The sequence below is a fragment of the Neolamprologus brichardi genome, chromosome 18 (assembly GCF_056152115.1).
Source record: "Neolamprologus brichardi isolate AB-2024 chromosome 18, ASM5615211v1, whole genome shotgun sequence".
Classification (NCBI taxonomy): domain Eukaryota; kingdom Metazoa; phylum Chordata; class Actinopteri; order Cichliformes; family Cichlidae; genus Neolamprologus; species Neolamprologus brichardi.
In genome coordinates this window covers 2,229,416-2,255,521 of record NC_142121.1, presented here as the reverse complement: position 1 = coordinate 2,255,521, position 26,106 = coordinate 2,229,416, and the positions used below count along the sequence as shown (strand labels likewise).

General features: G+C 39.9%; 1 long non-coding RNA gene and 1 pseudogene across 1 annotated transcript; one reads left to right on the top strand and one right to left on the bottom strand.

The window, feature by feature from the left end:
- The first annotated feature begins 2,063 nt into the window (after positions 1 to 2,063).
- LOC148097263 (uncharacterized) lies at positions 2,064 to 25,045 on the top strand (annotated as a pseudogene).
- Positions 17,817 to 19,136, bottom strand: LOC148097264 (uncharacterized). The gene is made up of 2 exons (XR_015716837.1): positions 18,633 to 19,136; positions 17,817 to 18,072 (listed from the first exon to the last, which is right to left on the bottom strand). It is a non-coding gene; the product is annotated as an uncharacterized LOC148097264 (long non-coding RNA).
- Positions 25,046 to 26,106: the final 1,061 nt, after the last annotated feature.

Genomic DNA, 26,106 nt, shown 5'->3' with positions numbered 1-26,106 from the left:
CAACCAGCACCACCTCTGACCAAGTGCCACAGCCTACAGCCAGATCAACCTGTGACACACATCTGCACCACGTTTGAATTTGTTTGATGCACAACACGTCATGCAATAAACCTTTGAACTGAATGAAATGATATCATGTATTTATTATTGGCCTACATCAGTAAGAAATGCCAAATTATATACACAAAGTCATAGAAATCACCACTCCAATTGGTCATCATGATTTTAATATTTTTGTTTTCCATAACAATGAAATACGCCTTGGACAAATATGACACATTAGTGTTGTCACATCACATCCTGTAAGCATCTCCTGCCTGTGTCTTTTCTCTGGAAATGAATATTTTCAGCCAATATAGGCAATCCATCAACATGGCTGGAGAGTTGGTGGTTATATACAGTCTGTATAAGTGTGGTTAATCAAATAAACATAAAGGAGATGGCAGTTACTGTGAATTCACAGCAGTTACACAGTGATTAGTAACAAACAGAACCAGTGAGAGTGAGTGGATTTAAGAAAGTCAGTGACTCAGGTGTGTCGATTGGTTTGTCATCTGCTGTTGAGTCTGGAGGAGACGTAGAAATCTTTTGTTTTAAATCCCTGGAAAAGTTAGGAAGATTCATGTTTTAAAACAAGCACTTTTTGTGAGAAGAGTCTTTCTGTTAATGAGTAAAGGTCAGGTGGAGTTTGTCCCTTGCAGAGATTATAAAGGCAGAAAGCACAGGATGAGGTCAGAGGATCCCACAGCTTTCTCCTGTGAGTACACCAATGTTTTCTCTTTGTCTCCAGGTGGAAATTGCACATATGGACTTAGCTCTGGGTCCGTTATGTATTATAATAATGGACAAACTACTAATGCATACTGAACTGTATTCTAGGAACCAATGAACTGATGCTACAGTTACAGTAATGTGTTGTCTTCTTATGTTAAAAGTAGAGGAGAGGTTTTTAAGATTGAAGATGCTTTAGAGTGCAGAATGTAAGAAGTTAAATGCTAATAAAGCAGAGATAAAGGAAAAACAATCTGTAGGTCAACAGTGTGCATGTTTAAACAGACACATAAACAGGATGGCAGCTTTATACAATGTATCATCGATTGTCATGAATTGATTAATGTTGAATTTCTTACTAAATATGTTCTTGTTAAGCTGAAGAAAAGGACAAGTTGGGCAATAAGAAAATAATTTAATATTATCTGCATAACCTGTGTATTAATTATGAGAACACAGCGAAGCATAAAAGTTTAGGACACGAAAGCAAAAGTATCTCTCTCAGGCTTATCATGTCCAACTCTCTTATCACAGTTCCTCCCCAACAATAAAAATTAAGGGTAAAGACTAAGGTTAAAAAATAAGCAGTAAAGTTGTGTAAGGCAAATAACTTTCCACTGACGACATACTATTTTTATTTTAATATCTGACTCAAACTGAGGACTTAGCTCTCCAGCCACAGTCAGTACTCCAAGTACTGTAACAGTAACTTTTTTACCAACACGAGCAAATTTTTATCCAACGCACACAGCTTGAACTGAGAAATTAAATGTTACTTTTATATAAATGAGAACTTCAACTGGCAGGAAATGTACTGAAAGCCGACATACAAATAGTTCGAATTTTCTTAGGCACTTTTCATTTAAAGGGAGCTAATTAGAATTATTAAACAATATGTTAGATGTTTACAATAATAATTTTATTAAGAGTAAGTTAGTAAAGCATTTTTCTTTTAAATCTCACATAAAACCCTTATTAACTAGGACAGTTAATGAAGTGTAAGAAACCAAATTTAAGAATGACTGACAAACACTTGGTCTGAATACTAACAGGAAGTCTGTTTCAAAGATGAAGTAAAAGTACTGCAAAAAGATCGTAACCCTGAAGAAATATTTTGTGAAGGAGCAGAGCATCAACCAAATTCAGTAAATTTGTAGCAGGACAAAGAGAAATGAGTTAAATATGCTAAGATTAAAGAGTGTGAGGATGGTTAGTAGTACGAATGAGAACATGAACAAACAGAAGAGAAACAAACTAACAAGCTGTTCATTTGGTCCTGTTCAGACTGAGCCATGGACTCTGAATCTGGCAGTACAATGGAGGTGGCGGCACTCGGCCGGCCTTTCAGTCTTGGAATGCTGTATGACTGCCGCAAAGACTCACTGATCCCAGGTAAGAATTCAATATATAGATTATACAGATATATTTTTTCCAGAAAAGAAAAAAGTGACATGACAACACAGTTAGCCAAGAAATACTTTGCTAGTTCAGGTACAGTGGGACAAAAAGAAGTCAGTGGGGAACAAGAAAGTATCAGCATGGGACAACATCTATAATATGAGCAGAGGGGTGGTCCTGCTGGAACATAATGTAGTGATGCTCTGCCATTTTTATCCAGAAGTAAAATATGGAGAGCTGAAATGTAGTTCTCACTTTAAGAATATTTCATGCAAGAAAGTTAATAAAAACAAGATTTAGTAAAAGTCTGTGCCAACGCAAAACCACAGAACATACACACACACAAAAAAAATCTATTGGCATTTACCAAAGAGGCACTCAATCAGTTTTGTGGGGGAAGTAGTTGATGACGCATTTTGCCCATGGAAGTCCTTTGGGTGATTTAACAATCCACCTAATGATATACAAAGATGCAGTCAGTTCATTTCAATAATTACTTACTAAAAGCTGCTCAAATTAGTGGCTCAGAAACAAGCAGCCAATGAGGAAGCAAATTATGTCCAAACAAAAATAATATAGTCAAACAGGTTTTACACGTTTCTCTCTGAAAACAGTGTGGCAGTTAAATGAGACGATGCTGAAGAAGAGTCAGTATGATTTTGAGATGAAGGATAACTCTTCTGATAGAAAGATTGTGTGAGGTCCTGAGGACTGAGATACAGGTGGGGTGCAGAATTTATCCAGATTAGAGCTGCATTATTACAAACTATTCCACCATATAAGCCTGAAATCAGACAACCTGTAGGATGTGCAGAAAAATATCAAACATTATTTACCTTCAAACGCTGAGCCCTCCCTTTGTTAATGAGCACAGTTACTGTGCAGTGTGTAATTATGCAAGTTGTGCTTGTTTTTCTGCAGGTTGTGAGGTGGCAGTAACTTATTTGTTGATGTTGTGTATTTCAGACATTTAACTGATAAAACTCAGTTTAATTAACAGCTGCATTTTGATATTTTAGTATGGTATGTAATCTGTGTGCAGAAATCTAGCTAAAAACCTGAAACACACTTTAGTTCAGTTCAAGTTACAATATGATCTGAGTATTATCACTGAGGAGCAGAAGAGGACTTATCTCTAAGCACTCATTGTGAGGATGGAGTGAAGAGTTACAGGACTCCACTTAAAGCTGTGACCCATCACACTAACGGTGTGTTCACACCGAACGCGATGGACGCGAATAGAGCGTCAGGTTTACATGTAAAGTCAATGGAAAAGCGCGATGACGCGCGATTGTGGGTCCCGCGAAAATTCGGAAGCAGATTTGCGTCGCGAAAACGCCAAAACGCGTGAAACGCGCGTCAGTGTAGCGCGTCTGGCGCGTTTGACTCGCGAATAAAACCACGCGCGTGAGTTTTTGTGTTGCATTTTGTGCATACGCGCGTTTCGCGTCTACCGCTCGAGTTGGAAAAATCTGAACTCCAGCGTCAAATCGCGCCGCGACAACCAATCAGGAGCCTGGTGACGTGGCTCTGACCTAGGTCAAAGGGGCAGATCCAGCCAAAGCCCTTCATTCTTCATTCAGAATGGAGTGTTACGGATTCAAATATTGGGAATGGATACAAGAGGAAAACCAAAATAACAACACTGGTCCGGCCGGGTCAAGTCAAACGATGATTTAATGAACACACGCGTGGGAGATGGACACCATACACAGACAGCATCAGATCTCAAAATGGTGGAGCCTTGATCAAACTCTTATAGCCTCTAGTGGCCCCCACCTAATCATCAGAGCCTAAACATTCTTTCTCACACAGCGCCTAAGCTACGACCTTGGCTCCCTGTTTATCTGCTCCTGATGAAATGGGGCAGTATGCTCTGTTCTCTTCTAATCAGACAAATGAGACGATGACTTTCTGTGAACAGTATTTCTTATAACTCAGCAGTATAATGCATCATAAAACAATATCATTCATTCACAATAAATCAACAGTCTAATGTAATGCAAATCAGTTTACCAAATGTAATAATTATCACCTTCTTCTAGTTCAGGAGCATAATGCAAACTGAAAACTACATAATAATTCACAATCTTTAATTAGGGGTCTAACATGGCATAAAATAATATCATAATCCCACAATTCCCCCTGATGAGCTCTTTAGACATAAAGAGCTCACTTACACCCTGCAATCCAGTGTTGCCGGGTTCATTTCTCCTTACTCCTGAGGCCTTTTGTCCCCCTGTTGGGTGAACCATATGTGAGATGACCTCTGTGTTTACGCAGTTCAGATGCAAGAAAAACTTTTATTACAACAACAACAGTAGGTACAGATGATACTCCCATCACTCCCCAGTTCTCCCACAGCTTTATTTCAGTGCTACCTTATACCCTCCAAACGTACTCGGACTAGAACCTCTGTCCGAGGAGCTTTTAACCTTTATTTTATTGCTGTAGGCACCAGTGTCTTCCAGTCGGTTATTCTCTGCTCTTGTTTCCTTCAACCTCAGGGGTTAGACAACCCTTCAGTCGTTGCACAGATCAGGGGATTATTCTGCCCCGATTTCAAACAATGATCTGTGTATTCTGGGATCACAGCTGTGTTCCCCAGGAAAAGGAACAGAAAGGTGTTCTCCTTATGACCAACAGCCTCTCGAACGTCGTTGGTGTGGTGTTCCTGGATTTCCGTCAACCCCTTCGTGGTTATCACTGTGTTTATTTGATCCATCCTTTTTAGGTGACTAACTGGAGCCCAAAATGCCATGACACTTGAACCCAGTTGATGTTTCCGCAGTCACCGTAACTGTCTCTGCTGCCAAGGATCCTCGTATATCTGTGACCTCGTCTGGTGTCTGTTCCTTTCTCTGTAAGAGACAGAAAACCAAAACACCTCTCTTCCTAGCTCTAACAATCTAATGTTGCTGTCTACTGATCTTTTGGTGATTCAGAATTTGTTTAAAATATTCAGAATGTCTCAAGGACTTATCGTAATTTAGTGTATGTGTGTGTAAGCGTGGTTGCATGTAACCCGCTGCACTCAAGGCATTTCTTACACTTTATCAGTCCGGACTATCGCCGAACGAAGCTTATGACCTTCAAAAGACCGAGTGCCAACTCATTATAAGCACATTTGCAAGATATATATAAAAATGATTAAAACCACTCATTCTAATAAAAGACATAAAAAACAAATTAGCCATTTCTAATTCTAACATGTGTCCATTCAATTAAGCTAGAAAATTAAAAAACAAGGTTAGTGAGCTCATATCTTAGAAAGTATCAGACTTTCTCCTATCCAGTGTCGTTGGTCCAATCTTGTTATTCTGTGTTAGGGAATGAAATCAATTTAATTGTCATGTTAGATCTGTTCAACACCTGGCTCCGCCCAGAGCCTGCGTCTTCACAATCGTCTACAAACAAAACCTGTATTATTATGAACTTCACTTCAACATGAACTTGTTGACTACTTTTGACACCTGTAGATAGAAGATTAACATGGGGTTATAACAATCACTGTAATACAAATGTTAATATGTCAATAGCTTCAATAAATGTTCAATGCAATGCTTGTTATATGATTCTGATGCAGCAATAATGCTGATGCTAAAATAACAGTAAAACACACCCTTTTTATCCCTTACTGACCACAGCAGGGGCCTCTATGTTTTGATTCAGCCATGAAGCTCACCTGATTCATCACTGAGCCCCACCGGCACTGGCATTTGACAGGGTGGCGCTGCCTATTCTTCCTTTAATGTCACTATTTTCAATCTGTTAATTAGAGTGCTTAAACATGAAGTAGACTACGTCCACAACAAGTCAATACAGCTATAAATGTGGGCAATTATCAATCTATTACCAATCAATAACAAACGACAGCTTTTATTTTATGCATGCTTTTAGTCAACCACTCACCCACAGGATCTCCAATCCCAGAAAATTCCTTCTCCTCATTTAATGAGTCTGTCCTCCTTCCATGCCCTGGTAACTGGTCCATCCAGAGCTGTATCATTATGAAATATACATACAACAAGCCAAACCACACCTTGGTCACACCAACCCTTTTCCGCCCTGAAGATGTCCAACGCCATCTCAGTCTGGACTGTCAAAGGTGACTTTAACGCTGACTGTTCTGACAATCCATTTATAACATTTCCTGGTCAGATTAGCCAATCCCTGCACACTGGAATAAACATAATCAACATGATCAACATTTTTCCTGCGTGTTTTTCACCATCTTATTTATTCCAACGCTCCATCCTTATGTGGTTTGTTGCATTATGTTTATCTAGAACTCCACTCTGTCTCTAAATGTTTGAAGAATTTTTCATGTTTGGGGTCAAGTTTTAAGAATTTGACCATACGTGAAATTAATGGTGTTATTGTAACATGGTAGACTAGTGTGCCTGTGTTAATTCAGCTCCATATTATTGTGTGAAGTTGCACTGGGTTGGGAGTGGTTTTTTGTGCGTGTGTCACATTTTTGGTTAGCCAATGGCTGGAATGGGGTTGGACTAATTAGAGGCAGGTGTACTTGATTGCACTGATACACTGGTCTACTTATAGCCCACACTACAAACACTGCTGTGTCATTTTGTCTCTCTGTGCATGTATGTAATGTGATAATCTGATATGTTTGGGATGGATGGGTTTTGTGCTATGAATTTTATACTGAAGGTGTCATTTTGTCTCTCTGTGCCGGCCAGGGCCTATTATATGCCACAGCCTAAAGGCAGCATAGTTGCACAGGTTGGAGTGATCACTGGCTATATGCTTGCAGGGTAGTGGGTCTCCAAGGACAACTTCTACCCCTGTTAAAGGCAACATGTGGAGTGCAACTGGCCGTGTGGCATAGCTGGCTCTGGCCTTGGGACTGTGTTTTTATTTGATTCATGAATGGGACACTGGACTGTTTTATCTTTTCTCTTGATATTTTTTGTCACTAAATTATCTTTTAGAATTTTATTGACTGTCATCGTTTTGCCCACGACTGAGACGGTTGGTCAGACCTAAAATCTTTCTTTGGGTGTGTTACATTATCACCCCCATCGGGGCTTACCTTTCCCACTTCTGATGATATTCCTCCCTATTCTTTGCAAGTACCCGCTTTTGGTGGCGAGAAACTGTTGGTGTGGTCAAGTGGGTGCTGTAAAAACAAAAGCTCAGGACAGAACAGTTATCAGTCATGTACTTCATACAAAATTAGCATATATTGAATTTCATATTGATCCTCTGAGTGTAATGGTACATTTTAATTTTAATTTATCAAAGCTAAACACAATAATTTTTCTTTATTTTGCTCTTGTTCTTGTGCAGCACCACATACCCCTGTCGGTTCTATCTTACTTTTCTAAATTATTGACTATTTCAATGGAGAACCTAAATGACTTTGACCAACGTTTGTCATTACATATCTCTATTTTGAAAGTGACAGTCTATCATTCCCCTGTTATTCATACACAGCAAATTCAAAAGTGTTAAATTTTTTGGTGTTAGTAGTCTTACATTTAATTTCACTCTAATTAGAGTCACATTCTTTTCATTTAACTCTCAGGTGTAAAATTATAGTAGTTAAAATCGAGTGTTAAAAATGAGTGTTTCTATTTCAAATCTGGAGGTGTTACAATGGAAACATTAACTCTTGACCTCTTAACTCTGAACTCCTACAGGGGCTATGACACCAATAGAGTAAATTCACAGACTCCGCCCCCAGCACGGCTCCAATCGAAGCTGAAGTGAAGCCGTTTCAAAACATTTTGCTCTACATATTTGAGTTGTTTGCCATGCTTGGTAAGTCATGTTTTCAAAGATTGTTTCAATTATTGTTATTAGCTTTTACTTCTGTGGCTCTTTGGAGTTGAGACAAAGCTGTGTGAAAGGCATTAGCCATGTTGCTCGCTGATAGCATAATATTCTGTTTTAGCTAGCTGAAAGGTATTGTTTGCGGGCAAATACCACAGCCTTGAAAAAAAGCTTGCATGTGAATTTTCAGTCAAACCTTTGGTCAAATACTCCTAAAACAATGTCTAGAATGTGAAATGTTGGTATAATGGTGCTACTTGAAGCCTGAAAACGATCTCCCATAAAAAACGAGCAAACAGCAGTAGCAGATGTCCCAAGTCCCGACTGAGTTCTACGTTAGCACTTAGATCCCTCCAGAGTTTTGTGCACACGGTTTAGGTAAAAATGAAAAACGTTGAGGTTTTACATTTAGTTCAGTATTACCTGTTGTCTGTGTTCTTGTCTTTTGGGAAAATACTTTACACAAGTAATGTCTCAAAAAGGATTCCTTTTTTTTTTTTCTTTTTTTTTTTTTTACTGTGCTGCAATTGATTTGTGCCATTAATTAGTGTCAACTAATTTTTATTCAATCTCCACATAGGATATGCTTGTGAAGATGGAATATGGGGGAGAGCAGAAGTGCGTTGCAGTTCCACAAAGTGATGAATGAAGGACATGCATATTGTATTTTGTATTTATTGAAATAAGTAATGAGAATGCTGTTATTTGCATTTACCAGCTCACCTATGTCAGACCTTTTGATAAACGAAATTCTAATGAAAGTGAGAACATGTACACTGTTACATCTTTCAGAAAATGTTTTGAAATTGTGGTGCACAGTTCAGAATAAATGTTTTTCAAAAACCATTGCGTCTTTTTAGTAAATGTTTATTTCCAAAAGAAATTTCTAGAAGTTCAGAACAGTAAAATTCCCGCTTTTTAGAATTAATTAGAAGATAACTCCTACGTAGCTAAACTAAAATACTCCTTGAGAGTTAATATATAAACTCTTAACACCAAGTGCTAAATTATCAACTCCAGAGAGATTTGGTGTCTAACACTAAATCAGAGTTAACGTACCAACTCTCCAAAAAGAGTCAAATTAACACTCTCTGGTGTGGACCCATATAGACACTTCAAAAGTGTTGAAATCAAATCTGACAGTGTTAATTTAGACATGCTGGATTTGCTGTGTAGGTATCAATAGAGTTTTTTCTTGCTTTTTCTATCAAAATTGATTGACTTTTTACAGTGGCCCGCTATGGTTAATAATAACATGTTCAGTCATGAGTGAAATCAAAGCTTCTCTTCACTTTAGCATTTAACATTCCCAACAATATAAAGTGATACATTAATCGAAACACAGCTAATAAAACACAATTTTCTTGATGGAAACATCAGTAGCTCAAAATTAGCAACCAAAGGGTTAAGTCTGCAGTTCACACTCATGTGAAGCTACAGCCTCCCCCCCTAGTCTCTGTCCTCCTACTCCTGCAAAAACAAAACAAAGCGAGACAAAACATCCACCCTTCTTTTACAAGCTGGGTGAATTGTTTGTAGACATGTACTAATCCTAAAGTCGGTACCGTTTTTGTCTCAGTGTCAAGTCAGTTTAAACATTTAGTCGTCAGTCCATCACAGTCCAGTCACATGCATACATTCACACACATTCATACCAGATATTGCTGATAATGGAGTCTCACGCGCAACCTAATCAAGCCTCCATCACCAGCAAGATGACGTCATCATTTTAAAGGAAAACAGTTCCTTGTTTTTTGACTGGATTGACTCGCTGCAATCCTTTTAGGCTCAGGACTTCTCATGTGATCAATGTCCCATATAAGTGAATTTCTCCAGAGCCCATTATAATTATGGAGAAAAATACTTTGCAACTGTTTCTAGTAATCATGTTTTATAGCGCTTTAAAGTTCAATCTCTCAGGCCTGGATTAAAGAGCTGATTTGTTAAATCAGGAACTCACAAAATACCAAAATATCACCACCGGTGGATCACTCCTCTCAGATGTTCTTATTTCAGTGCACTGTAACAAAAGCAAAAACAAACGTAACCAATAAAATACTCATATAATAACAAATACCGGGGCCCGTTGGAAACATGTCCAAGCATAAAACCATCTTTCTCTCTCTTAGAGAGAGAAAACAATCCAAACCTCACTGATAAAATCAACCTAGTGTTAAGCAAAACCCAAAATCAACCAAAACTTCACCAGAAAGTTTTTCTCCGTCCCGGGACAATATTGTGTAAGCATACAGGTACCGTAACTTCTTTTTGCACTGACAAAAACATGTTGGACTTACTTCAGTCAATAGTGAACACTAGTTGCACACAAATGTTTTGCTTTGGTAGAAACTTAAACAACTGAGTTAAATCAACACAACCTTTTCATATTCAGTAAACCTGTGCATTTTGAGTTCATATTACATGATTAAGACATGTTCAGATGGAGTAAGTTAAGCTCCTGGAATATTTTAATCCTTCACAATTCTGTCATTTTTTCAACACTATTCACTAACTTTTATCCAAATTCTACTTGGTCCCTTAAATACTACATGTTGTCTTCATATTGCCTACGGTTCAACAAAGTCTAAATTCTGATTACCATAAAAATTGAATGGGTCTACACCAACTACCATCCTCCTATCTTTATCCTAATTGCACGAGGGCTGGGAAATAACTCTAAAGTGATAGGTTACGAGGCAGGGTGCACCCCGAACAGGTCACCAGTCTATCACCTAAAAACAAACAACCATTTACACTTACATTCACGGATAATTTAGAATCATCAATTAACCTAACTCTAATAGCTTCATGACTTTTCACTGTGGCAGGAAACCAGAATACCCAGAGAGAAACCACTGCAAACTAGCCAGACTGTGGACTTGCACCCAGGACCTTCTTACTGTGGAGCAACAGCACTCACCAGCATGCCAACAATGTAGGAAATACAGGGAAGCTATGATTTCCTGTTGAATTTTATACAGATCTTTAAAGCCTGAGGCAATTGTGTTAAATACACGTGGGATGCTTACGTAAATCCAAGGGCTGGCCCCCTTTTCTTTTTTTTTTTTTTATTTGTTATTATTATTTTTTTTTTTTTTCTTCAGTGTGTTCCTCCTTCAATTAAATCTCAATCACAAACATGTGACTCTCCGAAATAAGGCTCACACCGTTAATTCATAATTTTCACTCTGTACCACTGCTCCTTATCAGGCTGTGTGAAGCACAGTAAACAATTCAGTTGAGGCCTTGAGCCATAAACAGACATCACTCACAGACATTGTTTTCATAACCAAACTGCTCCAGACCCTGTCCCCTAAATCTACACAAATGCCCTCTGGGTGACATGAAATGCATTTAACCAATTAACAATCAATGGCTTCTTGTTGCTGTAACAAATTCTGTATTTGGACGTTTGTGTGCAGCATTTTGCGTATCAGCATAGCATTTGTTAGTAAAGCATTCTTCATTGCAGCAGCGTGTGTGTATCACTCTTCATTGCACAAACATGTGTATGTGTATGTGTGTATGTGAGTGTGTGTGTGGATCACTTCTCAGTGAATTGAATCAGCATTTTGATTTGTGTGCATGTGTGTGTGTCATTTCTCAGTCAATCAACAAGTGCATATGTGTTCATATGTGTGTTTCTCTTGATTCTGAGTCAGTGTATGTAGAGGTGTGTGTTTGTGTGTGTGTTTGTGTTCATCACTTTCCTGTTCTGGTGTTCTGGGTAAACCATGGCCTGAAGCGTGCTCTGGGGTCCTGCCCTCCCCCTTTTCAGTCCGTTTGGGTCCATTGGTGCTGCTGCCCAAAGTTCTCTCCATACTGGTTCTGGCCCCAATTGAGGCAGTCCTTTTCTCCAGTGTCCTGCATCTTCTCCTTGTCCAGGTCCTCCTTAACTTGACCCTTTTTGCTTCTGTAGGTCTTTCAGGGTTTGCTCCTGCTGTTGGAGCTTCTCGTCAGGTTTGGCAACCTCCTGCTCCAGCAAGCTCCGGGCTGATTTCAAGTCCTGTATCTGGGACTCTAAGCCTGACTGATGGGTTCGATTAGCAGCCAGCTCCTCCTGAGCCATGCTCAGTTTCTGCTCTGATGTCTTGAGCTCTCACTGAGGGCAGAAACCTCACGAGTCTTTTCCGTACACGTCAGATTGAAGTTTTTGATGTTTTCCTTGCTTTGCTCCACGGCCTTCTGCAGCTCTGCTGTTCGGCTCTTCTCAGAGGTCAGCTCCTGACCGAGCCCCGACACCTGTGCCTTCAGCTTATGTTCTTCTGCTGCTTTTGTCCAATCTGAGGTGCCTCCTGACCTCAGTTACTCCTCGTGTCTCTGGCACGCCCTTTTTGCTGCCCGATCCTCCGTGTTGGTCCATCACTGTCCTGCACAGTTTTAATGCAGTGTTGTTAAGGTCAGCATTCTTTTGCTCGGCCTCACTTTTCATCCGGGCTTAATAGGCGTCTCGTCACAGCTCTGTCAGCTGAAGCTGTCTGGAAATCTCCCCCGTGTAGTGAAACGGGCCTTGGATTTAACGTTCTCCGTCTCCGCTGCATGAGATCTCTTTCCTGCAGCACTGTTGACATTCTCAGGCTGTTGTTGTGGGTCCAGCTGCTGTAGCATTTGGTCAGGGTCACATCAAAGATGGTAGAGAGGAGAGGAAAGATGATAGAGGGGAGAGCAGGAGTCCAGGTCAGCCTCGGCTTTCCGGGCCGACAAAGCAGCCTGTAATTAAGCATAAAGAGAAAAAACAAAAACAAAACAAAAACAGACGAACAGGAAAATGATGTTGTTTGAAAATGATGTTGTTTTGGCTATGTTATTCAGAGAGGGGCCAGGCCCTGTGTCAGCCTTCTCCCCCCCTTTTTTTTGTTTTTTCTCACTATATAATCAACTCATAACCCACCAAGTTGACAGGACAACACAGGTACACGTTAAAATTCTTAAGATCATGTTTAATAATTCAAAAAAAGGAATTTTATTTCATTCAGTAATCTCTTGTATTATTCAATCAGAAAAAAAAAAAACATGTCACAATTCGACTCTTTTAACCACTAAATTTATTATTTCATCACTGGTTTGTGATTTACCAGTGTCTGTCATTTTGAAGTCAAGTTGTTGTCCTGCAACCCAGAGAGTTTAATTGTTAGTAGTGGATAGACTTTATCATTTAACATCAGGTGTATGTTAAGTTTCGCTGCTTTAAACTTGCTGGAAAATTTTCACGTGTTCATGAATGTAAGCTGTTTCTTCATTGCGTGTATGTGCGTTTGTGGGTGGGTTATTTTAACTTTTTTTTCAACAAGGCATTTCTCTAATTGTGTGTGTTTTTAATTTTGTTTCCCAAATTTTGATCTCCCACCTTAAATAACAGCATTCCATGTCTTCAGCCAGGAATTAGAGCTTGCTTGTGAGATTCAGGGACACATGGTGCCAAAAACAATTCAGTGAAAAACTTGCCTGAAAATTTCCAGTGATGGTAACCGATAACTGGAGGAGAAGATGTCCTTTAAGCTTCTTTTTCGGGTGGGGACAAAGTGATAGGTCAACCTGTAAAATTTTGAGCCAGAGCTTGGCATGTGTGTCGTCCCAATTTTATTAATCTATCCTTTTGCTGCTGTACTCAGGTCTCCTGGTTGAGAGAAATCCACCTGTATTAAGAGACTAAAACATTCATTTACTATTTTTCTTACAACATCCATTTAATTCATCCACCTAAATTTTACTCTCTCTCTTGGTGCATAGTTCACACAGTCAGGCAGTTACCTTTTATGGGCATGCAAGTTTCCGGTCACTTACCCCCAGCAGCTGCGAAGCCGTCTCTCCCATATCAAAACTCAGCCAAACATTAAACATTCACCGTAGTCATTCAAAACTTTATTTGTAATATTATAATCAGCAAAATCAGCGTTTTAATTACAGGCATGTATCATTATTTGCAAATTATACTTATAAAACTCAATAACACGCTAAACAGGAAGTCCTCTGTGGGCTTCACAGCAGCCACCTCATTTGCATGTTCACACACTATCTAAAAATAGCTTGCAGCGCTGCAGCGCGCTGTCGTCACACACAGCCTCGTTTCACACTCAACTCTATATTATATTACAAAGACGTCTTATATTTACAATCACTCTCAGGCCTGAAAGTTTTAGCGCCTACACAATTTTGACAAATTTAAGATAACGGGTCCAACCGAAGAAAGTCCAACTTTTTTGTAATCAATTAACCAGTATCAGACTTTAACTGTATCTGGCCTCATCTCTAAAATCCCTAAGTCAATTTACAGTGCCCAAAAAAGCGCAGATAAGGAGACTCTAACTCCTAGCTTGTTCCAGGATGCCCTGTACCCCACAGTCAAGCCAACTGAACTAACCCTGTTCGCCGACAGGTCAAGGTCGCGCGTCCGCGGCCAGGAGGGAGCGTAACCTCCGGGCTATGCGCCTCTTAGTGGACTCTAACCACCGTTCTAACAAAATTTATAATACTTTTAAACAACAGACAACACCCAAAAACAAGAGTATGACTGAGGCAGATGCAACGTTATGGACAATGGAGACTCTAACTCGCAACATGACCAACACAGATGCAATCTTTAGACCAATGGAGACTCTAACTCCCAAACTGACCAATTCCCTATCCATCTACCTGAGACTCTAACTCAGTATTATTACCTTTACCTGAGACTCTAACTCAGTATTTTTACCTTTACCTGAGACTCTAACTCAGTATTTTTACCTTTACCTGAGACTCTAACTCAGTATTTTTACCTTTAAGCTTATTTCAAGTTTCAAAACTCATGAGATTTTCATCACAATCAAAACAGACACTCACCGGCAACTTTTACTGAATAGACATTTAATTTCATCGTCCAATTCAGCACACTTCGGATCAAATCAACAGGCCTGTGCCTACCTCTTTTTTAAAGGCGCCTGTCCACTCAGTTCGATTGCCGGATAATGTCTGCCCGTCTGACCACCTCGGACCGTCCAAGCCTCCAAAACTTCCATCCCAATACCACAGGACGAGCCCCCAAAACTGTTACGGATTCAAATATTGGGAATGGATACAAGAGGAAAACCAAAATAACAACACTGGTCCGGCCGGGTCAAGTCAAACGATGATTTAATGAACACACGCGTGGGAGATGGACACCATACACAGACAGCATCAGATCTCAAAATGGTGGAGCCTTGATCAAACTCTTATAGCCTCTAGTGGCCCCCACCTAATCATCAGAGCCTAAACATTCTTTCTCACACAGCGCCTAAGCTACGACCTTGGCTCCCTGTTTATCTGCTCCTGATGAAATGGGGCAGTATGCTCTGTTCTCTTCTAATCAGACAAATGAGACGATGACTTTCTGTGAACAGTATTTCTTATAACTCAGCAGTATAATGCATCATAAAACAATATCATTCATTCACAATAAATCAACAGTCTAATGTAATGCAAATCAGTTTACCAAATGTAATAATTATCACCTTCTTCTAGTTCAGGAGCATAATGCAAACTGAAAACTACATAATAATTCACAATCTTTAATTAGGGGTCTAACATGGCATAAAATAATATCATAATCCCACAGGAGGAAAAGCTCATCAGAGCCGTGGCTAATCACCCGGAGCTATATGATGCTAGCTACTACTTCTACCGAGACAGGAATAAAAAGGACCTAGCTTGGAGACACATAAGTGAGGAGATCGGGCAACCTGGTAAGTTCATTCCTTCTTCTTTTTAATTTTCAGACTGACCCGATGAACCCGCGCAAAAGCTAGCAAGCCCGCCTACTGTCCCGCTATTTTCCCACTGATGTACAAATACCTTTCCGCTAACAAGATAATGCGTTTATTCAGAGGACATCTGCAGGAGAAAGTGGAAGAGCCTCAGGGACACTTATAATAAGGAGAAGAAGACAGAGAAGGAGAAGGGGAGTGGGTCTGCAGCAGGATCGGGGAGAAAATGGAAGTTCTTCGTGGTCATGGGGTTTCTGGACCCCTTCCTCACCCCGCGGGAGACTAGCGGTAATATGGTGCTGACCGTGGAGAACTTCTCCCCCGAGGACCAGGGACAGCCCGAAGAGGCAGCAGGGGAGTGTCAGTCAGAAGGTATGTTTACATTGAGTTAATGTAGGCAGTTAATTTATGCGTGTTGTCATACAGGAACATATTTTGTTTATTAATAAACAGTATACAGTAGTCCCGCTGTTCATCCGTCACTGCCTCGCCTTTTCGCTGATTTTTTTTATTGCACCGTACAGCTTTCAACAATGCGCATTGCATTCTGCAGCCCAAATGACAAATCTCCTCCGTGTCGTGCCTCCTGTGCTTGCCAAACTTATCATGTTTGGTTTTGATAACCATCACGTCCAATAGAAAAAAACAGCACAAAAACACTCATAACTATGACCCTCATTCGGAAATACACACCTGCACCGGGAGCAAAAAAGGCGCACAAAAGTGGCGCCGCAGACGGAGAAAAAGCGCGGCATAATACTTTTACGTTTTAAAATCGACAAAGGTTTTCACTTTGAGAATCAACTTGTGAGAACTGTGACTACTGTTCATGTGCTGCAATAAATGAGAGACCACTGTATATAATAATAAGTATATAAGTATATAATAATATAATATTCTCTATGACTATTGTCTTCAACCTGTTAACATTTAATATTGTCTTCATAGAGTCAAGTAATCATGCAGCAGAGTCCTCCCCTGTCTCTTCTCCTGGCTCTCCAGTCCCTGGTCCCTCAGCTCCTGCTGCTGCACCCACAGGTATGAACATCAAGCACTGACAGCTTTTTACTCGCTTGAATTCCCTTGTGATCACCTTTACTAAATATCTACAACCAATCTGTTTATATCCTGTTTTTTTCAATTTTGAAAATGAAAATCTAGTAGCAGCCTTCTCATTACTTTGTGTTGTTTTGTGCTGTGTTTTACAGGCCCACAGAGGAGGACAGCTCGAAGGCGGGCGAGGGACGGGTCCCAGGACGGTCCATCGGCGGTGGAGCTGGCCATCCTGGAGTCCCTAAAGAGGCCACGCCCGTCTCCAACTGAACATTTCCTCCTCGGCCTTGTTCCTGTTCTGGAGAGCATGCCGCCTCAGACACGAGAATTCGTGAAATTTCAAATTTATAAATTAGTTTTTGAAAACAACACAGCTGTGTTAAATTTGGAAACATTGGACCCTAATGATCAGTAGTTTTCTGATGAGGCAGCAGGCTCTCCAGGGCAGAAACAATGTTCTTATTTTTCTCCTCCTTCTCCCTGAGGCTCTTCCACTCCAAGCTGGGTCCTTTTTATTCCTGTCTCTCTGTAAATAGTTACATTTCATATATTTATGATAAATGTTTTTGTTAATGAATTTATATTTTTTCAAATAAACATTTATAATGACAAAATGTCTCTGTTCTACTACACAGCAAATATTGGCACCCGACTTGACACAAGTAGAATTTATTTCATATTATACTAATGACAAAACATACTAATACAGTGGGATGCAAAAGTTTGGGCAACATTGTGAAAAGTAATTATTTTCTTGTACAAATCATTGGTTGTCACAATAAAAATAGTCAAATATATCATGTAGGAGACACACACAGTGATATTTGAGAAGTGAAATGCAGTTTACAGAAAGTGTGCAATAACTGTTTAAATCAAGCAGGTGCATAAATTGGCAACACAAAAAAAGAGAAATGAAATAAATATTTAGTGTATATCAATGTGTGTGTCTCCTATATGATATATGTAAGTGACATTTTTCATTGTAACAGTGATTCATACAGGAAAATAATGACTATTAATAAGGTTGCCCAAACTTTTGCACCACACTGTATATAGGAACATAGTGAAGACAAGTTATTTAAGAGAGTAAAAAGAGGTTAGTTTATTTTGGAGTAGAGCTCCATTTATTAAGAAAAATTTAAAAAGACAGGAACACTCTTTAGAGGTTTGTGGGTGGCTCTTAAAAGAGCCGTTGTGGGGAAGTCACTCGGACTTCAAACAGGCTACTCCTTTGGTTGCCAAGACACAGCTCCCTCCACCGAGAAGTGAGCCATGAATTTCTCCCTCACCAGGACAGCCTCTCTGGAGGAGTTGTTTGCTGGCAAGGAACCTGGACAAAATTGTTTAAAATGAGTATTATGTGTACTGCAGTTACAAAATACATTATTGAAATTCCAAAATTACAAATTGCAAAACATAAATCTTACATAAAACCTTTTGTAATTATAAGGATAATTACATGATATATATTAGATATAATCTAAAACAGTCTGCGGTGATTATATACAAATATTCAACTATCCCAGAATTAAACCAGGTCTAAATAAAAAGGAGTGAGTATCACTACAAAGGTTAACTCAGTGGTCCTAATGCTACAGTTTGATATCAGCAAATACCGAGCGCATACATTGATATGACACCACAGCCATGCTATCATTCAAACACTGATAACAGCATAAATCGAATTAAATCGGGACTTGATGAGACCTTCTGAGTATCACTAGAAATATTATAAACAGTCGTCTCCGTACCACAGTTTGCTATCAGTAAACAACGAGAGCGTTCACTGTTAGCATAGCACATCCATGTTAGCAGTGTATAAATGGATGGTTTAGCATGTATTAGCACAGGTATCAATAAAGGACTACCGTATTAAATACTTTTACTAACCTCAGGCAGATGGACAGGCGCTCTGCAGGTGGGATTGAGCGCCTGTAATTGGTGTCTAGGCGGGCGATTCTGGGACCGACCCGGGGAAGCAGGTCCTCAAACTGGCCGAGTGAAAGACGGTGATGTCGCTGGAATCGGCCGTCATCCAGGCGCAGCTCCTGGAGCAAATGGTGAAACTCACCAAACTGCTCATGCCTCTGGAGGACCTGATGGACCCAGGTACGGCGAGGGCGTCTTTTACGCCGCTGCTCTGCTCTCCACAGTACATAGAGAAGGGAGACTCTCTCTTCAAGCGCTAGCTCGACAGCTGCCATCTTGCAAAGATACCGGTCTGGCACAACTTCCTCCCACATCCCTCCCACATTTCCGGTTCACGCGCGTCAAAATATGATATTTTGACGCGCGATGGATTTTTCTTGGACACGCGTTGAGGCGCGAATGTGCACGCGTCAAATTAGGGGCGTTTGGGGCGTTTTTGTTCGCGTCCATCGCGTTCGGTGTGAACACACCGTTATACACCAACTATCACAAACCCCACAATCAAAATAATATGTGCTCTTTCAGCATCAAAAGTTAGCATTAGACTTAGTAAATCATGTTTGTGTGACTGAATTAAATATTCTCCTTTAATGCTGTGAAAGAGAAATTCTTTCAAATACAAAGCAATAAGGCCAGCCACCAAAACATCCGTGTCTACGTCTTTCCGTTTTAAAACTAACACTGTGCCTTTTCCTTAAGGCAAAGGACATGGATGCAGTTACTTTTATAGATCATGTGCATTTGTAGGAGTTTTTCTTTCAGAGCCAACAAGGAATATAAAATACAAAATGCACGCAGGTAATCACAGTATTTTAGAAACGATGGATTTACAGTATTTAACATTTCATAATCAACACAAGTGAAATTATCCAGAACACCGCAAAACACCATGGATCACATTCATGTAGTTTGTTTTTCATCCTGCAAATCTGTAATATACAACACTCAAATGTCAGTTAAACGGCTACAATTAATCTCATTTTATTAAAGTTAATTGAAAGTCTTTTTATTTATTTATTTTTTCAAGGAAAACTTCTGTTTGTTTGTTTTTGTTTGTTTGTTTTTCTCCATTTAGTTTTTGCACCAAAATGTGATTCAGTTTAATAACAGATCATTGGTTAACAGAATCTTTCAAAGTTTACAAGTGTTTTGTTGATTAGTTGTAGAGATGAGGGGATTATATATGTGTTGTGAAGTTTCCCAAACAGGAAGGAAATTCTAGATATGTTTGAATGTTCCTCAGAATATACGCAGTTTAGTTGGATTGAAAGACATTTTTTTAAAGAGACAAAACAAATATCTCCACCTCGTCCCCTCAACTTTAACCTTCCTGCCTTGTCTCCACTTTTCCTTTGAGAAAGGGCACAACACTATACTGCTGTTTGGACCTATGAATATCTGTATGGGAAATGTGCCCCATTATTCAGATCCAGCGATCCCAAAGATGCTTTCTGCAAAAACATACTAGAACAGTAAATCCAGAAACTATTTGTCAGCTGGTGAGACAGTTCATCCCATCCCAGGTAATTATGCTAGCCTTTTTTTTTTTTTAACTTCCACTCCAGATCTTGATTGCTGAAAGCTGTGGAGCAAATCATTTACTTCAAAGATTTTATTTTGTCAAATAATAAAAATTAATAACTTACTGGATCCTGACCCTCCTGTTTTTACTCATTCAGGCTTCTCTCCTGTTCATCCACTTAAGTCACATGAAGTTGAAGATTTAGCAAAAATATGAGATATTTTTCCTTCCTACATTTTGTGCTGTTTTCGTTGTTTTGCTCTATGAAATACCTTGAATGAAAACGTTGATATTGGCATCCTCAAAGGAGTGAACTTTGTCCTTTGGAGATGGTCTTGTCTCATCGAGGTGGCTCTTCACATTTAGGACAGAGAAGACAAATGGTTTGAAACAGGAGTAAATGAAGCCATTTATGTCCACTGTGAACAACCATCTTTCAACAGAGGGCGGGGCTTACAACACCAACTGTCTGCCATCTATAATCCAGCTCTGAGGTCTTTCCCAGACGCCTTAACACCCACTCACACCCTGGGACATCTGACCTCAGGAAAATCATATGATAGGGTGGGGCCAGGTTGTACAGTGAGCTCACCCGAAACCCTTTTTACACCTTGACTTGTGTGATTAGGTCTAATTGTTTAGGATCATTAGGGTGTCCATGTCCCTATCAGGTGGGGGGGCACTCCCACAGGGCTTAAATCTGAGACTCTCCACCATTTGACCTTAGAACTGAAGAAGCTTCTCAGATGAGAGGTGAAACATTTTCAAGCAACTTAAAGAAGTCCAGACACTTTTCTTTCCAAGCTCCTTAGACAACTGTGTACTATGTACTTTTTAAAAATAAACTGTATTATTTAGGAACTTTTAAAAGGGAGGCTGTGGATAAGATGGAGGAATGAATCTTTTGTTAGACTGGTGAATCGATCCCCAGATTCTCTAGCTCACACGATATATCAGTGTAAAACTTTCTTGCTGTTGAGGTTAAACTACACAGAACAGAAACGACTGAGATCTCAGCTGTTGCTGTGCTGTTACCCATGAAAAAAGAAGATCACTCTGCCTATAATATGTTTAAGGAGTTGATAAAGGAACTGTATTATGAACTGACTCAGGATTTATGGACAAGGGAGATTACACATACGTGGTTTATAAGGTTCCAAATTATCAGCACTGGTGATTATACATCATGAAAAGACTGTTGCAATAATTTTATTATCTATAATGATCTCCGTGTTTTGATTGTTCAGGAAGCTGAACTTGAGTTCTACTTTTTTAAAATACTGTTTAAAAAATACATGTGTATTAATATTACTCCCACTGCACTTTATTTATACAATAATAATAACAGCAACCTTGTGGTATTTTAGTGTATACAGTAACAATCTGTACACAGTATAGTATTTTGGCTTTTTTTCTTCTCATCTTTTTTTTCTGTTTTCATTTTCCTAGTGTGGGATTAAATGTAGTCTGTCTATGTCGTTACAGGAATGACTCTGTGGGATCGTGATGACCTGATGAAAGATGTTGGAGAAAGACCGCAGGCCTCTAATGATTTTGAAATTGTTGCATCTGAATCAATTTCAGACAAATCTTCAGCTCTAAGTGTTGATGCTTCACTGAAGGCAAGTTTCTTGGGTGGACTGGTTCAGGTTGATGGATCTGCCAAATATCTGAATGATAGTAAATCTTCCAGAAATCAGGCCAGAGTAACACTGAAGTACAAGGCAACCACAAAGATCCAGGAGCTGTCCATGAATCATCTTGGAAGAGGAAACGTGAAGCATCCATATGTTTTTGATCAAGGCTTAGCAACACATGTAGTCACAGCTATTCTTTATGGAGCACAAGCTTTCTTTGTGTTTGACCGAGAAGTTTCTGAACACGAAGATCATCAAGATGTTCAGGGCAACTTGAAGGTGACCATCAAGAAGATTCCCTTACTTTCTGTAGAGGGTGAAGGTTCCCTGAAGATGGAAAAGAAGGACAAAGCCAGTCTTGATAAATTCTCCTGTAAATTTTATGGAGACTTCTGTCTTCCAAAACCACCAACAACCTTTCAAGATGCAGTAGAAGTCTACCAAAGCCTGCCAGGATTACTGGGAGACAAAACTGTACCAGTGAAGGTCTGGCTGCTGCCACTGACGGCTTTGGATTCTTCTGCTGCTAAACTCGTCCGTCAGATCAGTACAGGATTAGTTCAAGAAGCACAGAGAGTCCTGGAGGACTTCAGTGAGCTGGAAATGAGGTACAATGATGTACTGAGAACCACCACTGCACAGCAGTTCCCACAGATTGGTAAAAAAATTACAAGTTTTAAAGAAATGTGCTCTGAGTTCAAACTGGAATTCCAACAAACTTTGGCCAAGAAGCTTCCATCAATCCGAGGAGGAGGAGAAGAGGAAGCTGAGCTTGCAGAGATCCTGAAGAAGAGACATTCTTCACCTTTCAGCAGCAAAAACCTGAACGAGTGGATGGACTGTAAAGACAGAGAAATCAGTATCTTAAAATCTGTCACCAAAAACATGAAAAACACCAAAATCATCTCGTCTCAAAATGATCTGTACAAGGAAAGTCTCAATGCAGAGCATGTTGTGTGTTTTGTTTTCACCTCTCTGGGAAAGGATGAACCGTACCTCTCAGCTTTATCACAATACTTAAAAGTGACAAACCAACAAACAAACAAACCAAACCTCCTGGTTAGTCTGTTCAATTTTATTTTTACGTTCATTTTCAATGTGTTCCACCAAAAATCTCACACTCATGATGTAGAGAAGGAACAATGGTACGCCTCAAAAGAAGTAACAGCTGAAATGAGGAGAAAAGCAAAACTCTTCAGTGATTTTGCAGAGGCCAACGAGGAGAACAAGAACATTAGGTTCCTGACAGTGGGGTTAACTAATGAGACCCAGGAAGGTTCCAGCATCCACCTTTATGAAGGTGGATTTGCTGTCAGTGAGAACTTTGAGCCTCCTTCAAAGCCTGAAACTGTGACTGTAGCTGACATAAACCACAACAGTGTGACACTGAAGATTTCTCCACCCAGGTTTGGAGCAGAGAACATCACCTCCTACTCTGTTGAGTACTGTGTCAGTGGAGAGGATGGATGGCAGCAGAAGACAGAAGTTGAAGAAGTCACAGTGAGAGATCTGAAGCCAAACACAGAGTATGTGTTCAGATGCAGAGCAGTGACCTCAGCAGGTGTCGGGCCGGATAATCAAGTTTCTATTAAAACAACTTCAAGTGGCAGAAACAAAGAAACATGTTTGGCAGAAAAACTGAGAAATAAAAGTGAAAAGATCAAATCTGATTCCCCCTCAGTTTACAAACTGCCTCTGACAGAAGAACACATGAACATAGATGGATGCAGGAAGTTTAACTTTGGAGAAGAAAGCACGAGGCAGAATCGTACAATAATGCTTTTTGGAGCGACAGGATCAGGAAAGTCCACTCTGATCAATGGGATGATCAACTACATTGTTGGTGTCGAGTGGGAGGACAGTTTCAGGTTTAAATTCATTAATGAGGATCAGTCAACATCACGAGCTCACAGTCAGACCTCTGAAGTCACTGTTTACAAAATCAACCATCAGGATGGATTTGAAATCCCGTTCTCTCTGACCATTATTGACTCTCCAGGCTTTGGAGATACAAGAGGCATAGAAAGAGACAGAGAGATCACAGAGCAGCTACGTAATCTCTTCTCTGCTCAGCACGGTGTCACTGACATTGATGCTGTGTGTTTTGTAGCTCCGGCTGCTTTAGCACAACTCACACCAACACAGAAATGTGTGTTTGATTCAGTTTTCTCAATCTTTGGCAAAGATGTGGCAGAAAACATCAGGGTTCTGGTGACATTTGCAGACGGTCAGCGACCTCCAGTTCTAGAGGCGATCAATGCTGCAGGAGTCCCATGTCCTAAAACAAAAGATGGACTTCCAACTCACTTCAAGTTCAATAATTCAGCCTTGTTTGCACAGAAAGGATCATCTGAAGAAGTCAGTTGGAGGAAGGGTAATAAAGGAGGCTTTGATCAGATGTTTTGGGAAATGTGGGCAGAGAGCATGAAGAGTTTTTTTGCTGCTCTAAGTCTTATAGAAACTAAAAGCTTGAGACTGACAAAGGAAGTCCTCAGAGAAAGAAAGCAGCTGAAGGATTCAGTTGAGAATCTGCAGGAGCAGGTGAAACTTGGGTTAGCCAAGCTTGAGGAGATAAAAGAGACGAGGGAAAAACTTAAACAATATGACGCAGAGATCAGCAGAAATGAGAACTTTGAGTTTGAAGTTACCTTCAAAAAGCCTTTTCAGGAGGACATTTCTAGGACTGGAAACTACATCACCAACTGTCAGCAGTGTCATGTCACCTGTCACTATCCCTGTACCATAGCAAATGATGCAGATAAAAGGAGCTGTTCAGCAATTGGGCCAGATGGATATTGTACAGAGTGCCCAGGGAAATGTATTTGGATTATACACTTTAACCAGAAGTATAAATGGAGCTATAAAGATGTTAAAGAAAAAAGAATAATAAAGGAGCTGGAAGAAAAGTATGATAGAGCCAGAGGAGAGAAGATGACTGTTCAGGGACAGGCTGACAAACTGACGGCTGAATATGAAAGTTTGCAGGTTGAAGTGATGAAACTGATGGAGATATCTGCCAAGTGTCTGAACAGACTTAAAGAGACATCACTGGAGCCAAACCCTCTGTCCACTCCAGAGTGCATCGACATGCTTATTGAAGAAGAGAAAACTGAGGGCAAACCAGGCTGGAAGAGACGAGTTCAGTCTCTGATGGAGATGAAAAAAAAGCAGAGCTCATGACTAAAATAGAGGAAGGAGAGAAACTCCTTCACTGAACGTTCATGTGATCACAAAGAAGAACAAAGAAAAGGTCGAGACCAGTTTGAACTGAGATGATAAAGATTTGAACTCAGTCGATGAAGACAAACGACACATGTAAAAAAAACCTCATATTTACTGTTTGCTGCCTGATAAGATCTCATTTTAAAATTGATTCATCTTTAACATAGAAGTGTGATTATATTTTATTGGACATTAAAATGTTCAACTTTTAACTTTTTCCTTTCAGCTTCTTTATATTCTTTACGTTTGATCTAATATTACGTTTATTTTCTCAGTGACTCCTGATGTTGATGTTGATGTTAATGGACTTTTTATTTTGTTAATTTTTATGCTTTCATTTAAAAAGTGTAATTTTACTTTTTGTTTCCTTTCCTGTAATTTTTCTGGATTTTTCTGTTGCTTCATAAAACACAGCAAATGTTTATCACACATATGAGAGCAGCTGTTTTATCATCTGTGTGAGGGGACGTAGTTTTACTAACTCAGACGTGTCATTTACACATTTACAGCTTCATTTTCATTTGCTTCCTGTCCACTCGTGCTGCCGGTGTGTTAGCTTTATCTAAGTAAAACCCTTTGCTGGAACAAAGAGACAATCCACTGCAGGGGCAAAACAAGATGCAAGACACCAGAGCTCTTTGTGTGATCTCGTGCATGAGGGAGGCAACTGAGACCAAGCCTTTTCCTACAGCTTGAACCCCAGTCGCTCTCGTCTGCTCCCTGGTAGCACTGCTCTATATTGTGGTTACATGAATATGCATAGGTTCATTAACATATGACATCTTAAACAGACATATGTGTGAACAAAGACTACCTGTCTGTGTGTGCATGTGTGTGTGTAAATGTGGATGTGTAGGTGTGTGTGTGGGTCAAAATATGACCCTGTGAACTTCCTCAGAAAGCTGGCGCGAGGAGTCCAGCGGTCCACCTAAAGAAAAGGCTCTTATACTCAAACATACAGATGTGTCTGCCATACCATACATCAGAAAGAGAAGATACAACCTCTCTCATGATCCAAGGATGTATGTGAGGTATGCCAGAACACTCTGGAAAA